Below are 15008 nucleotides of genomic sequence, written 5' to 3'. Positions count from 1 at the left end.
CTGACTAACACAGAATAACATGAAAAATGCTTTTGTGCTTAAAAAAAGCAAACTGGCTCTCAAGCCGGGAACTTTGCCCTGGCTCTTCCTTCTGTCTGGAATGTCCTTCCCCCAGACGTCCTCTGGCCCAGGCTTCCCTTCCTTCTGCTCTTTGCTCAAGTCTCACCACCTCCACCAGACCTTTCCTAACCATTCTGTGCTCCCCTGATTCACTCCACCCTGCCCTACATTTTCCTTTCTTTATCAAATAAGACTTCTAGCACGTGCAATTGTTTACTACGTTTCTTACTGTCTGTCTGTCTCCCCTCTCTAAAGTGAAAGTTCCACAGGGCAGAGATCTTTATTTGGTATTTACAGCTGGAGGAACAGTGCCTGGCACACAGTAGAAGCTCAATGGATATTTGTGGAACAAATCGATGAATAACAAATGCTCCAGTTCTGGCCTGGTTTGTCCTTTTCGAAACGCACGAGGAGGCTTGGTCCCCACTGTAATAGTGTTGGGAGGGTCTCCACAAGGCATTGGATCACAAAGGATCTGCCCACTTGAAGGGTTTGGTGTAGGTCCTGCAAGAGCACATTAGTTATAACAGGAGCAGATTGTTATAAACGAGTTCAGTTTCCTTGGTTTTCTTTTCCCTCTTTCAGCGTGCGATCACTTCACCATGACACCCTTATCAGGAGCCTCGCAGATGCTGGCACTGTGCTCTTAGACTCCGGAGCTGTGAGCGAAATAAGCCTCTTTTCCTTATCTATATTTTAGCCACAGGTACTTTGATACAACGGCAGAAAGTGGACTAAGGCAATGGACAGATGCCAGTTTGATGTTAAAGAAGAAACAAGGGCTTCTTTAAGTGCTTGAGTGCTTTGTCTTTAAGTGGTAGTGTGCTTGCCTAACAGGGGAGGGTTCCATACCCAGACTGCAAAAGTGAGGAGGGTGGAGGGATGGAGAAGGGAAGTAGAAGAAGGAAAGGAGGAAAAAGGGAAAAACAAGAGGGAAGGAAGAGGAGATGGGGAGGATTTGCAGGAGGGGAAAAGGAGAAGGAAGAAAGGGAGGAAGAGGAGGAGGAGGGAAAGGAGGAAGAGGAGGAGGTGACAGCATCCCAGAGCTGAAGAAGCACAGAGGCTATGACTTCTTGACATGACTTCATGACAGTCAGAGCTGTCGTGAAGCACACAGGAACTGGGAAGTGTGGTGTCACCTTGGGCCCCAGCTCTAACTTGAGCCCTGACCTCTGAGTCTTTTTCCACTCTCGGTCCTGTGCTATAGCTATGTAATCTGGAGCCTGAATAAAATGTGGCTCAGGGTTTGTTGAAATGCTGGTAAATGTTATGCTGCTTTAAATGGTTATTTAAAATAGTTCATGTTATTTAAAAGAGTTAAATAAATTATAGTCATATGAGAAATTATTAAGTAGCTATGAAAAATGATGCTTAGATTTCTTTCTTTCTTTCTTTTTTTCTTTTTTTCTTTTTTTTTGCAAAGCTGGCTATCAACCCATGGCCTCTTGCATGTTAAGCTTGTGTTCTACCATGGAGCCACATCCCCAGCCCAAAAATGATGCTTTTGAAGAACTACTAAGCATATGGGAAAATGCTGAAGATATAATGTTAGGTAATAAAAAGCAACATAGAAATTGCACTTGGAGCTGGGGATGCAGCTCAGTAGTAGAGCATTTACCCGGCATAGGCAAAGCCCTGGGCTCCATCCCTGGCACCTCATAAAAAGCAATATTCTTTTGTAGCTCATGAATTTTGTGTGGCTATGCTGCCTCCTTAAAAATACAGAGAACAGTTGGGTGTGGTGGTGCATCCCTATAATCTCAGCACTCTGGAAGCTGAGGCAGGAGTATGTTTACAGCCTGTCTGGGCTATATAGTGAGTTCAAGGCCAGCCTGGGCAACATAATGAGACCCTGTCTCAAAAAACAAAACAAAACAAAATATATATAAAACAAAAAATACAGAAAAAGAATTAAATATGTATAAATATTGTAGAGAAAGTGATTAAATTATCATCTTTTTTTTTGGTCTGTCTTTTTGAGGCAGGGTCTCGCTCTGTAGATCAGGCTGGCCTCCAACTCAGAGTGACCCTCCTGCCTCAGCCTCCTGAGTGCTGGGATTATAGGTGTGTACCACCACACCTGGCCTAGTCATCATCTTTTTTTTTTTTTTTTCTTGTGAGGCAAGGTCTCACTATGTAGTTCAGGCTGGACTTGAAGTCACTATGTAGTCCAAGCTGGCCTCAGCTCGTGGGAATCCACCTGCCTCAGTCTCGTGAGTGCCCTACCCAGTTCTCCTGACGGCCCAGGAAGTTTATATTTGTAATCCCGTGAAAAGTTATTGGAATTCTAGCAAGTTAATTCCAATCTACCACTTCCAGTGCAACCCATGACGAGAATAAGGACACTAAAGCATATTTGTAGTTATAGGGAGCCAAGGGGTCCTGAATCCAGCCATGATGATGGCTATCCAGAATAACGGCCTCAACACAAGGCTGAACCCAGTTTTTATTCATTCATGAAGAAGGGAGTGGCTTGAGGATGAGTGACTGTGAGAATCACGGGAAGTAGGAGAGTGCTGTAAACTGGGCTAGGTAGGAGACCTGAAATCACCTCTGCAAATTCAGAGAGAAGGATATGCAGAAAGAGTAATCTGCATAACACAACTGAGATAGCATCTAATGCTTGAGGGTAGGTGTTTCAGCTCTGATGTGTAATGTTTGAAGGCCCAGGAAGTCATAGCCTCTATCCCAAGGCTCAGTCCCAGCCAATAGCGTGGAGCATTGGCTCACACATCCCGCCTCATCCCAGCTCACTCGAGGGAGCAACACTGCCATCTCCAAAGATTACCATCAGCACCTTGGCTAGACCAATATGCATTGCTTAAAGCCAGCTGAAGGGATAAGGAAAAGTCCCAGCCAGCTCTGTACATATCACTACATGGAAATAGGGTCAGGCTCAGCCAAAATGGAGCCAATTGCTCCACTTTGAAGGAGAGTTGCCTAGTTGGTCCTCCACACTGGGATTACAGGCATGTGCTATTGTACCTGGCATAAATCATCGTTTTAAAAAATTAGCCAGCATGACATCTAGAAAGCCCAAGATAATAAATTTATATTTATTTTTCAAAATATACTTAGTGTCCAGATTTGGTTTCTAATGCTGCTGTTGAGTTAAAAAAAGAAAAAGTAGAGCTCCCTGAAGAACCAATTAACTGCTTGGGCTGAGACAGAACGAATTAACTCTAGGGCTGGGACAGAGAATATACAAGGTAGTCTTACAAGGAACACCTTGTAGACTCAGAAATTAAGGAAGTGCTAAGAAAGAAAAAGGTACTCACAATGGTGGAGATGTGTCAAAGGGACATAGAAACCAGCTGAAAGAGCTCCTGAAGGCCATAGCTGGGACAACCTGAGAATGAAGTAAGCAAAACAATATTGAAATAGACCCAAAGTATAAAATAAACATCCATGCTGGGCATGAGAGTGGGTGCCTATAATCCCAACCCTCTGGCAGGTGGAGGCAGAAGGATGCAGTATCCTGGGTGTGATCCTGAAGCAGGAGAAGGACGTCAGGTCAAAACTAAAGAAATCTGAATATAAACCGTGAACTTTAGTTAGTAATAATGTTTTTGGCTCAGCAATTGTGTATCATATCAATGTAAGATATTAACTATAGGGGAAATCAGATGTGACATATACAGAGCTACTTTTGCAGCTTTTTTGTAAACCTGAAACTATTCTAAAGGCAAAAGCTTATTTAATAGTGCAGTCAGATGAAAGATGGACAATGGGTAGAAACACTGGAGGTAGCAAAACCATCTTTTTTTTTTTTTTTTGGTAGTTAATATGATGAAGTTGCTAAAAAAAATCCAAGATAAGAACTATAAAATAAATTTTTTAAAAAGACAAGAGAGCGTTCTAGCATACATGCCTCCTTTCCTTCTTTCTCTGTTTCTTTCCTTCTCCTTTTCCCTCTTCCTCTTCTTCTTTTGTGTTACTAGAGATTTAATCCTGGGGCTTGTGTGTGCTAGTGAAATGTTCTGTCACTGACCCACCCCACCTTTGAAAAATGTTTTTGAGACGGGGTCTCAAGGCATGTTTTTTTTGTTGGTTTGTTTTTGGTTTTTCTTTTTTGTTTTTTGTTTTTTTTCTGGTATCAGGAATCAAACTCACGACCTTGCACTTGCCAGGCAGGCACTGTGCCGCTGAGCTAAATCCCCAGCCCCTGAGAGCAGGCATGTTAGAAGGTCACAGGAGCCAAACTAGAAGAGCCCCTAATGTACAAAGTTGGAAGAGCCTGAATTACAAAATTATGATCATATTCAATTAAAACCCAGCGCATAAAACCAATATGCAGGTGTTCATTTTGGTATCAACTTTTTCTTGAAAAGGAATGAATGGGAGAGAAGTTACAGCTCTTCCTTACAGAAGCAGCCCAATTAACAAAGGTGGAAGGAATGAGGGGACAGGAAATTGTCACTGGAATATGATATCAATCACTGTTGTGGGCAAGATCCATGGATGATGCTAACATTGGTGAGAAAAAGTTGAAGTCGAACTAGGATATTTGCAGCCTCAAGGTATCTTCTCTAAGACATTTGGTAATTAAAAGGGACAAATAATCACTTACCAGTGGAGACTCCTGACAGACACCATCTTACCCAAATGCTCAAGGTTAATGTCTTGTGCAATACTAACCCACGTTGAGTACTCCCAATGCAGCTCATTAGGAAGACACATTGCATCTGTGATACCCTTTCCAATGACAATACCCTTGACCCAGTCACAAAAAAACTCCAAACCCAAACTGAGGGCATTCTATGAAACAACTGACCAATATTCTTCAAAAGCATCAAAAATGAAAGGACAAGGAAAGGCCATGTAATGTCACAGACTGGAGGAGCCCCAAGAGAAACGTCCACTGGATGCAGTGTGGGGGCTCAGGACTGGGGTCTGAATGAGCTTGGGTATCCCTGGGAAAACTAGGGACTGCTAAAGCCTGGAGTTCCTAGCATGGTGCCACACACTAATTTCTTCATTTCTTTTTTTTGGTCTTTTTGAGACAGGGTCTCATTATGCAGTTCAGGCTGACCTTGTGCTCACTTTGTAGCCCAGGCTGGTCTTGAACTCGCAACGATCCTCCCGCCTCAGCCTCCAGAGCACTGGTATTACCGGCGTGCTCCACCACGCCTGGCCTAATTCCTTCATTTCGACAATTGTTTGGTGGTTACATAAATTATTAGCATAAGGGGGAAACTGGGTTAACACAAGGGGAAACCGGAACCCTCTGTACTATTTCTACAAGTCTTCTGTAAATCAAAATAGAAAATGAATGAATACCCGAAAGAATGGCCATTTTCAAAGTAATAACAAAAAACCCCAATAGATGTCTTATATGTACATATCAGCCCAGTAGAGCAGAAGGCAAATAAGCCAGGGCTGGTAACCTGCACTGTGTTCCCAGCCACTTGGAAGGCTGAGGCTCGAGCTCACAAGCTTGAGGTCAGCCTGGGCAGCATAGTGAGACCCAGCCTCAGAAAAAAAGAAATACCAATGAAAAGTATTTATTAACAACTATCTAGAAAGCATGTAGAATAACTAGGCATAAATTTACAAGAAACTGCAGGCCAGCTATGAACAAAACTATAAAATGCTGTTGATGCTCTGAAAAAGATTTGAATAAATGAAGGGCAGTATTGTGTTCTTGAGTAGAAAGACTTCACTGTGTAAGTCTTGGTCCTTCCTAAATGCACCTAACATTTCAGTATTATTTGATCAAAAATCCAATAAGGCTTTTTGGGAAAGAAACTTAATGAAATGATTCTGAAACTCATTCAAAAGAGTACATAGCACAATTTTAATGTTAAAATGTGTCATCACTTACAGCCACAATAATGAAAACAACAAGGGGCTGGGGATTTAGCTCAGCGGCAAAGCGCCTGCCTGGCAAGCGCAAGGTCGTGAGTTCGGTTCCCGGTACCGGAGAAAAACAAAAACAAAACCAAAACAAAAAAAAATAATGAAAACAACAATATCCGTGCAAACAGATCGGTGGAATAGAGACAGGTTAATTGTCCACAGAATTTTGGAGATATTTAGTGATAAAAAGAGGCTTTTCAGATCAGTAGGGGAAAAACAGATCATTCAGTATATGATGATCTTAACTAAATGGCCAATTGGAAAGAAATAAAATTAGATGCCTATTCCTTACTCCAAAATGCAGGAAGCTTACAAGATGTAAGTGTCAAAATGTGGGGCTGTGGATTTAGCTCAGTGGCACAGCGCCTGCCTGGCAAGCACAAGATCGTGAGTTTGGTTCCCGGTACTGGAAAACAACAACAACAACAAAAAAAAAAACCCAAAATGGAAATAATGAAAATTCTACAAGTAGTACTTGTGTAAATATTTTTCTAGACTTGAGGGTACAGAAAGCCTTTGTAAGCACGGAAGGAAATTCAAAAGACAAAGAAGGCAGAATATTTAATTATGTAAAAATGAAAAGCATTATAAAGTTAAATACAAATAAAGTATCACTTTATTTGGGACCACATATGTTTTCAATTTTGATTTTTTAAAACTTGGAAATAGTTTGGAATATTTACATATATACATGTTGAAGTATCTTGGAGGTAGGACTCAAGTCTGAACATAACATTTATTTATGTTTCATGTCTACTTTATACACATACCCCAAAGGTGTATTTATTCAATATTTTTAGTGCATTTGCATTTTGACTGTGACTTGTCAGGTGAGATCAGAGGTGGAATTTTCCACTTGGTCACATTGACCCTGAAAAAGTTTCATATTTTGGGACACTTCAGACTTTGAACTTTCAGATTAAGATTCTCAACCTATATACGTTAGGAGATGTTGTGTAATATACGTGACGAACAGAGGTCTTATTCCTCCAAGTTCCAAAGAGATCATTCAAATATTTGAGATGCTCAATAGAGAAATTGACAAAGGGTAGCATATGAGTTTGCTAGGCACCTCTAACAGTCAATCACAGACTGGGCTAGTGCCATTTGCCTGCTCTCGACTCCTGAGCTCCTGCCCAGCTTATGGGTGGGAGCAGTCTACTGGGCTAGCAAGGAGTAAGTGGATAAGAATCCTCACTGCTCCTTTGTATCTATCAGTTAGCTTTCCCAGACTGAGAGTCCTGAGTCTCCAAAGAGAGCCAGGTGAGGGCGACAGTGACACTCTGCCTGGGGTTTTCCTTTCCAGATCTGGCAAACCTGGTGGGGACCAGCGAGGGGTAGTCATCAGAGCATCCCTCAGGAGCACTTGCCTTGGTTGACAGATTCAGGAGGCATTAACATCCTTGACCCTGCACAAGTGACAGACCTCAAGCAGCTGCTTGTGACGGATGCAGTGGGCAGACTCCTAAGTGCACATTGCTCCCTGACTCTGAAGAGGACACAGGCGGTGGTCCCCAGTCACCTGCTTAGCCTCTCTGAGCCTCACTTTCCTTAGCACAAAATGGAAATTGGAAAGGATCACTTGCTGTGGGTACTTGGGTGTCAGTGGCAGGCACAGCTCTGTAGATATACTGGCCAAGGGAGGACATGTCCTGTCTGCGGAAGTCATAGAGGGCCAGGAAGATTCACAGGGTCCCCGCCCCAAGAAGCCCACAGGTTAGTAGGGATCCCACAAAACACTGAAGTGTCACCAGGAGACAGTGCAACAGGCTAGGTAGAAACAGGAGTGTGGGCTGGGGATGCCCCACACAAGTTCTCAGCTGAGTAGGGATCCAGGGTAAAACACTGGAGACACAGGGAGGAGAACCGCAAAGCACAGGGGCAAGAGGGTGACAGGTGGCCCAGGAGGCGTCAGCAGCAGGAAAGCTGGGCCTGGGTTATACTAGGAGGAGAAGGAGGAGGAATGAATGCAATCACACAGGCAAGTCAGTAAAGAGCCACAAAGTCCATGCCAGAGAGTTAAGACTTAGCTTCACAGACAATCTGTTGATATGGGTGGAGCGTTTATTCCCGTGCAGCAGTGCCAGGCCCGCAGGCAGACTTGCCCAGATGCGAACCAGGGCCTCCCCGCCAGGCAAAGGCTGGGACGTTGCAGCCCCACAACTCCTGCTGAGCCAGTGTATTTGCTATCTGATTATCACACTTACCTCCATCAAAGTGATGGAGGTAAGTGAAGCACCTACCTTTCACCCACTGGCACAAATTAAAACAACAAAAGACCCAAGGTCCCCATGGGTTCAATAACTTGCCCAAGGTCAGCATAGACAGTAAGTTTCCAAGCACGTCTAGCGATCTCTGAGACCATGGTCTTCCCTTTCCGTGCACACAGTTGCCGTCTCTCCAGACAGGTCTGTGACTTCACCCTGCCACCTCCCATTTCTAGTTAGACAACAGAGATGCTCTTTGTCCATTGTGGAGAGATTGGCTCTCTCGCGCCAGGAGCCGTCAGGGCAGGCTGCTGCTGCCCCCTCGTGGCCACGTGGCGGCCCGCGAACCTGGCAGGCAAGTGACACCTCCGCCTTGTGGGGATCTAGCTCAGCGGCGCAGCGCCTCCCTGGCAAGCGCGAGGTGCTCAGTTTGATTCTCAATACGGCCCCCTACCCACCGAAAACCTAAAAAGCATTTGATTTCCGGTATCAAAAAAAAAAAAAAAGAAAAAAAAGAAAAAAAAGAAAAGAACAAGTAAGGGGGACTTCACCGCCACTCCTTCTTTGTTGAGGAGCCTCAACCCAGCCCCCACCTTCTGCAGAACAGGCATCGCTTGAGACCTTCCTGGTGGGCCGGGAGGAGGATTTCATGAGCAAGCTGAGCTTCCGTGATGCGTCTTGCACCTTCTGGCTTAGCCATGGGGGGGGGGGGCGGGGAAACTGTGACTTGTCCCTTCCTTTGTGGGGAAACAATCTTGGTGCAAAGTCCTCTGCCATTTGTTGACTGTGAGGCCGGTGCTCCACATCAAAGGTACCCGTGCCCTGCCGGCTGTTCCCAAAGCCTTGGCCAGCACTGTTCCCTTCGGTCACTGTGCCCTTGGTAATTCTCGGTTAGAGAATTACCAGCCGGCAGGGAAAGGCATGGGATCCTGGCCAGCAGTGGGAGGGGGCCCTGGCAGGAGGTGGGTCCCCAGTGCCTGGCACTCTTAAGCAGTGGGCTCTTAGCTTCTCTGTTGATCCCGGAGCTCTGAGAGCTGCTAGCCAGCTCAGGGTCCTCCTGGCCAGCTTTGGTGACGCCCGCATAGCCGCACTGCCCAACTCCCCCAGCAACAGTGTCTTCAGGTTCATTCAAGTGCCAGCTATTCTGCAGGGCCTAGAAGCCAAAAAAGCCACTTCTCACTCCCGCCAGAGTCTGGGGCTGCTGCTGCTTCTAACACACCAGCAGATAGATGAGGCCAGCAGAGGCCCATGGACCCATCTAGTGTACCCTCAGCCACAGCCTGAGGCCTGCATCCTCCCCACCACCACTTCCAAGTGAGGTCTCCTGTCCTGGGCTCTTTTGGTGACTTCTCTTCCCATCACTACTGCTGCGGATGTCTGTGTCAGGATCCCACTGGGGTGGGATTGTCTCCGAGCAGAAATTACACAATATTCCACAGGATTGGAGTCCTCTTGTCCCCTTCTCTGTCCACACCCAACCAACAAGCTGCTCCCGGCCCCAGACCTGGGAGTCACCAGTCTGTGTACATGTCCTTCCTTCCCACCCCCCCATCCCCGAAGCACCCAGCCCCTCCCCAGCTTGTTGGCCACCAACTGAATGTGAACATTTTAGGACCATCAGTTTGGACACGCCAGGGGGCGGTGTGTGGCAGGAGGACCCAGAGCGGGGTGGGAGGTGGGGGAGGCTGGCGGTGGTTCAAGGAGGCAGGGGAGGTGTGGGGTACTAGAAGCGGCAGATTCTAGAAGCAAGATGCAGCAGGCGTAGGCAGTGAAGACAAGAGGTTGTGAGTATAGACAGTGATGTGACATTGATTGAGAAAAGAATGGAAGGGGTTGGCCAGGATTTGGGGGTTTTTGTTTTTGTTTTTTTAAGAAGGGAGACTCCTGCTCAGGTGCTGAAGCTGAGGAGCGGGACAGCAAAGGGGGCACTGGAAGGCTCCTTGTAGCGTGAGGAGCTGGTGACCGGAAGGGGCTTAACCCTGGCCTGACAGAAGAAACACACGCACAGATGCCCTCCTGCCCAGAGCCAAAGCTTTAGCAAGCCCCTCCCACAGCCTGCCCTTCCCCACAGAGCCTCAGGCTTGGATCCCGAATAATTTCCTGTCCAAAGAACAAGAAGCCATGTGGTACCACCTCCAGAACCACCGCTGAAGGGAGGGGCCCTCGGGCTCTGTCTCTTCTTGTCATTTGGAACCATGTGCCAGCACAGAACTCCAAGGAGGCCCAACAGCTCCACATGAAATCACCTTCTAGTTCTTATGAGCTACATTTGTCCAGCCAGGAGGATGGACTGCTCCTTATGCACGGCTTGTTTGCTGGTATATACCTTTCTTTTTTTCCTGCTGTGATCAACCATACTTTTATTGTCTAGGTTTGAAATATATTAATGTTTTGCCATACCAGCCAGAGACATAAATATGGAAAGTGTGTTGTACACATCTGATATTTCTCCATGACATAGCATAGAAGAAATCTCCTAAAGACATTTTATGTAATAATCCTTTTGCCACACCTACAAAGACACCCATAATTTTTAGCATTGCTGCTGTTATTTTCTAAGCAGGGTATGATCAGTCAAAATAGCTCTTTTGTCCCTTTCTGTCTACAAAAATCTCATAAAAAATGGCATTGATGTATTGAGGTGTGATTTACACGTCGTGCGAGTGTAGTCCCTCCCCCGCCGCCCGGTATTGGAAATGAAACCCAGGGCCTTCATAGTGAGCTATAACCCCAGATCTTTTTTATTTCCTATTTTTGAGACAAGGTCTTGCTAAGTCACTGAGTCACCATGCTAAGATTGAATTTGTGATTCTCCTGCCTCAGCCTCCCAGAGTGCTGGGATTACAGGCTGGTGTCATCACACATGGCTGTGATTTATAACTTTTAAGTAGTAGGCCCAGGACTGGGGCCTACTTTGTTCTCTTATCTGGGGTCCTGTGTGTACTCAGGCCCCAGGATGACTACTCCTTTTTGATGGAGACAGCCTCAGTTTTAGCCCTAATGTCCAATGTCCTGGGAACCTCTCAGTTTCAGGCAAACCCTATTAACCCATTGCCCACTCCTTCATCTCAAGCTTGACCAGAAAGGTTTTAAGGGGCCATATGTCTCTTGGAGCTATGAAGAAGGCAGGGGGACGGCACATATGTCTGGCGTTGTTTGGCCTGACAACTTAAAGGCCAAATGTATGGCTGTAGCTGCCTGGCTGTCTGTGGAGCTGGACAGGTGGCCTTGCTGGGCTTGCTGAGCATATCTGCTCGATGACCAGGCAAACACAAGTGTTCACAGGGAGCAGACACTGAGAATTGTCCTCCGTGCTCAGAAAGAATCCACACCTAACATCCACCAACCCTACAGTGTCCTGGGGCACCAGTCTCACCAGCCCTTCCGTGTCTCCTCTGCCCATCCCTGGGACAGTTCCAGCCTACAGAGCTAGGGGAGAGAGGAAAAAAGGAGGGTCTCAGCTGTACCCCATCACTGCAGCTTTCCTGCCCAAGCCCAGGCCTGTTAGTTGAGAGAAGCTGAGTTTTTTAGCACACTTGAGAAGTTTGCTTGTCAGACTGGAACTGGTGCAGCTCCTGAGCCGAGTCTGTTCTTGGGATCACAAGTGACCCAAAGACACTGTGGCCCCTGAGAGTGACTCAAGAGCTATGGCAACTTGCCATCCAGGTTGCCATCCAGATGCAGGAAAAGGTGCTTTGCGTCTTGCCGCTACGGAGGTCCTGTGCAGTCTGCTAAGCTCCCGTCACAGCCTGTAGCGACCAGTGTAAGGCAGACACGTGAGAGCTGCTCCTGATTTCCAAACAGCTGTCCTCAAGGTCATGGCCAGCCGGCCTGTGCTAGGTCTCATGGGCAAGTCTCATCCTATCCAACCGGCCCGGAGAGCAGCAGTCTATGAACCTACAACAGGTCACTTCCTCCCCTCCCCTCTGGGCATCTCTCAGTCCTAGTCCTCCTTGCTCACTTCTGATCTTGGTGAGCCCCAAGGTTCAACCTGTGAACATCTTTCTTCATAGTTGTTTCTCTGGGATCATGACCTTGAACGCTGAAATGTCCCATGTTCCCAGCGCAGATCCCTGAGCTCTAGCCCTGCCCACCCTACCCCTCCAGCGCAAGTCTAGTAGGATCACAACTACAGTTCAAGGTGAGACCCCCACTTCCCACCCCACAGTGAACCAAGCCCATTCCAACATCTCTCTCCTTCCCTTCAGGGCACCCGTCAGCTCAGCGACTGGCAGCCTGGCCACCCCTGCTCTCTGGCAGAACTGTGTGACATCCTCCTCCTCCCAGCCTTGACCTTGCTCTCCTGTCCTCTCTACCCGCACAGAGACCCCAGCTCCAGTCACTTCTCACCATCTCTGTTGCTGCCATCTGGTCGCCATCTTCTTATTTTTTAATAGTACTGGGGATTGAACCCTGGGGTTTCACAGTCTCTAACTCCCTCTTTTAAATTTTTTGAAACAGGTTCTCTGTAGGTCACTAAATTGCCCAGACTGGCATTCCTCATGTCCCAGCCTCCCAGAGTGCACTACTGTGCCTGGTTTGGCTATCATCCTTGAGAACTTGGACCACTGCAATGTTCCTCATGGGCCTCCCTGGTTCCTCTCCTGCCCCTTCTATTTCCCACACAGGAGCAGAATCTATAAAACAGAAACCAAGTCACATTCGCCCTCTGTACCTGGCTGTCCCACGGAACACGGGCTCTGCTGCTCTTGACCTTGGCTTTTTCTGCTACCCCTGCACCAGTCCGTCTCTGTGCCTCTGGGCCTTTGCCCTGGCCCTTCTCACTGGCTGAAAGACTTGCTCTCTCTCCTTCCATCAGGCCCTGGAAGAAACATTGCCTACCTGGTGAGGCCTTTCCACCCCTTGAACTGCTCACCCTGCTTTCTATTTTTCTAGAACAGATATTTCCCTCAGCCTCTCTGGAGCAGGGGCTGGGCAGATGTTTCTGTAAAGGGCCAAACAATAAACATTTTAGGCATCACAGGCCAGACAGTGTCTTGTAGCTACTCAACAGTGCCATGTTAGTGTGAAATAGAGAAGATATCTTAAAACTGGATTGTGGGCCAATTCCCCACTAGTTTGGTAGCTTAGGACAACAGACACTTCTTTCACATTGCTGGAGGCCTGATATCCAAGATCAAGGTGTGTTCAGGGCCGCATTTCTCTGAAGGCTCAGTGGCAGTGGGGTCCTTCCTGCTTTTTGCAGTTTGTGGTGGCCCGAGGTGTCCATGGATTATGACTCCATCATTCTGATTTCCACCTTTTCTTCAGTGACCGTCTCCCTTATCTCACTACCTGTTCCGTCTGTCTCCGATCCCTCCGCCTTTTTTATTGTTGTTGTTGGGTTTTTTGAGATAAGGGTCTCACTCTGTTACCCAGGCTGGCTCTGAACTCCTGGACTCAAGTGATCCTCCTGTCACAGCCTCTCTAGCCTGGAACTAAAGGTATGTACACCACATCTGGCCTGCATTTCTTTTTTTCTTTTTCTTTCCTTTCTTGTTCTTTTTCTTCTTTTTTTTTTTTTTTTTTTTTTTTTTTTTTTTTCTTGATACAGTTCTGAGCTTTTAGTCCAGGCTGGCCTCAGACTCACTATTAACCCAGACTTGAACTCAAGGCGATCCTCCTGCCTCAGCCTCCTAAGTACTGTGCTTACAATACCACGCCAGCATTGCCTTTCTTTCATAAGGGCGTTTGGGTTTGTATTTGTGGCCCTACTGGATAATCCAGGATTATCTCCTTATCTCAAAGTCTTTACCTTAATTCTACTTTCAAAGATCCTTTTTCCAAATCATAAACACTTACAGGTCTCAGGGATGAGGATATATCTGTTTGGGGGTTATCACTCAACCCACTACAGGAGTCCTGAAGACATTTAAAAACACAGTGACAGCTGAATGTCCACTCCCTAACCTGCAGTGAAAAATGAAACCGCGGAGTAGAGCAGATACCTCCATGGCCTGTCCAGTCGCATCCCAGGGCTGCCACAGCTGTCTACAGAATCACACAGGACAGGCAGCCACTTTTGGAGAGAGAAGTAAGGAGTGTCTGCTGAAGGTTTCCTGGTGTGCCCCATTTTCCCTTTCTCCCTTGGGTCCCTGTCGATCACAATTTATGTGAATGCAGCGCTCTAAGGCATATGGGTATTTCTGCAAGTCTTCTTTGAGGTTAACATAAGCACTGAGAGATAAATTGAGCAGAGGTGCGGTGGTGCATGCTTGTAATCCCAGCAGTCTGGGAGGCTGAGGCAGGAGGATCAAAAGTCTAAACCCAGTCTGGTCTGAGCACTTTAGTAATTTAATAAGACCCTGACTCAAAATGAGAAATAAAGGGGTGTGGGGTGTGGTGGTGCATTCCTGTAATCCTAGCATTTGGGAGGCTGAGGAAGAAGGATCACTGCAAGTTCGAGGCCAGCCTGGGCTACACAGAAAGACCCCATCTCAAAAGGGCGTGGCTGGGATGCAGTTCAGTGTGAAGGCTGAGTTCAATCCCCAGTACTAAAGAAAAAGAAAAAAATAATAAAAAGAGTGGATGTCATCATTCCTGTATTATAAATGAGGAAACAGGCTGAGAGGCTGAGCCTGCACCCTGCACCCCCAGGCATCTCCTCAGGAGCCTCGCCCTGCTGCGGACCCAGCCCTCCAGAGGTCCGCAAGTGCTGGCGGCCTGCCTTTGCTTGCCTGTTCTGGCTGTCCTAGCGCAGGTCGCTGGGAGGCGGTGCCTGGTGTAGGGTCTGAGGGGCACGTGGTCAGTGCTCATTCCCGCTGGAGCCTCCGGAGCTGCTGGGGCTCAGCCAGGGCTCCGCCGGGGGCACACCTCTGGCCACCCCAGGCAGGCCTGCCAGGTGGGTGGGGCTCTAGCGCCCAGAATAACTCTCCCGAGTCA

At 47.1% G+C, this 15008-nt stretch overlaps 1 long non-coding RNA gene across 1 annotated transcript; it reads right to left on the bottom strand.

Annotated features, from left to right (window-relative positions):
• Nucleotides 1-332: 332 nt before the first annotated feature.
• LOC106148456 lies at nt 333-8818 on the bottom strand. Its single transcript, XR_001233907.1, has 3 exons — nt 8720-8818; nt 3339-3409; nt 333-564 (listed from the first exon to the last, which is right to left on the bottom strand). It is a non-coding gene; the product is annotated as an uncharacterized LOC106148456 (long non-coding RNA).
• Between the last annotated feature and the right edge of the window lie 6190 nt (nt 8819-15008).

The sequence above is a fragment of the Chinchilla lanigera genome, unplaced genomic scaffold (genome assembly GCF_000276665.1).
Source record: "Chinchilla lanigera isolate Chin_1 unplaced genomic scaffold, ChiLan1.0 scaffold00021, whole genome shotgun sequence".
NCBI lineage: Eukaryota > Metazoa > Chordata > Mammalia > Rodentia > Chinchillidae > Chinchilla > Chinchilla lanigera.
Note: the sequence above shows the minus strand (reverse complement) of the source record. Positions and strands in the feature narration are given on the sequence as shown.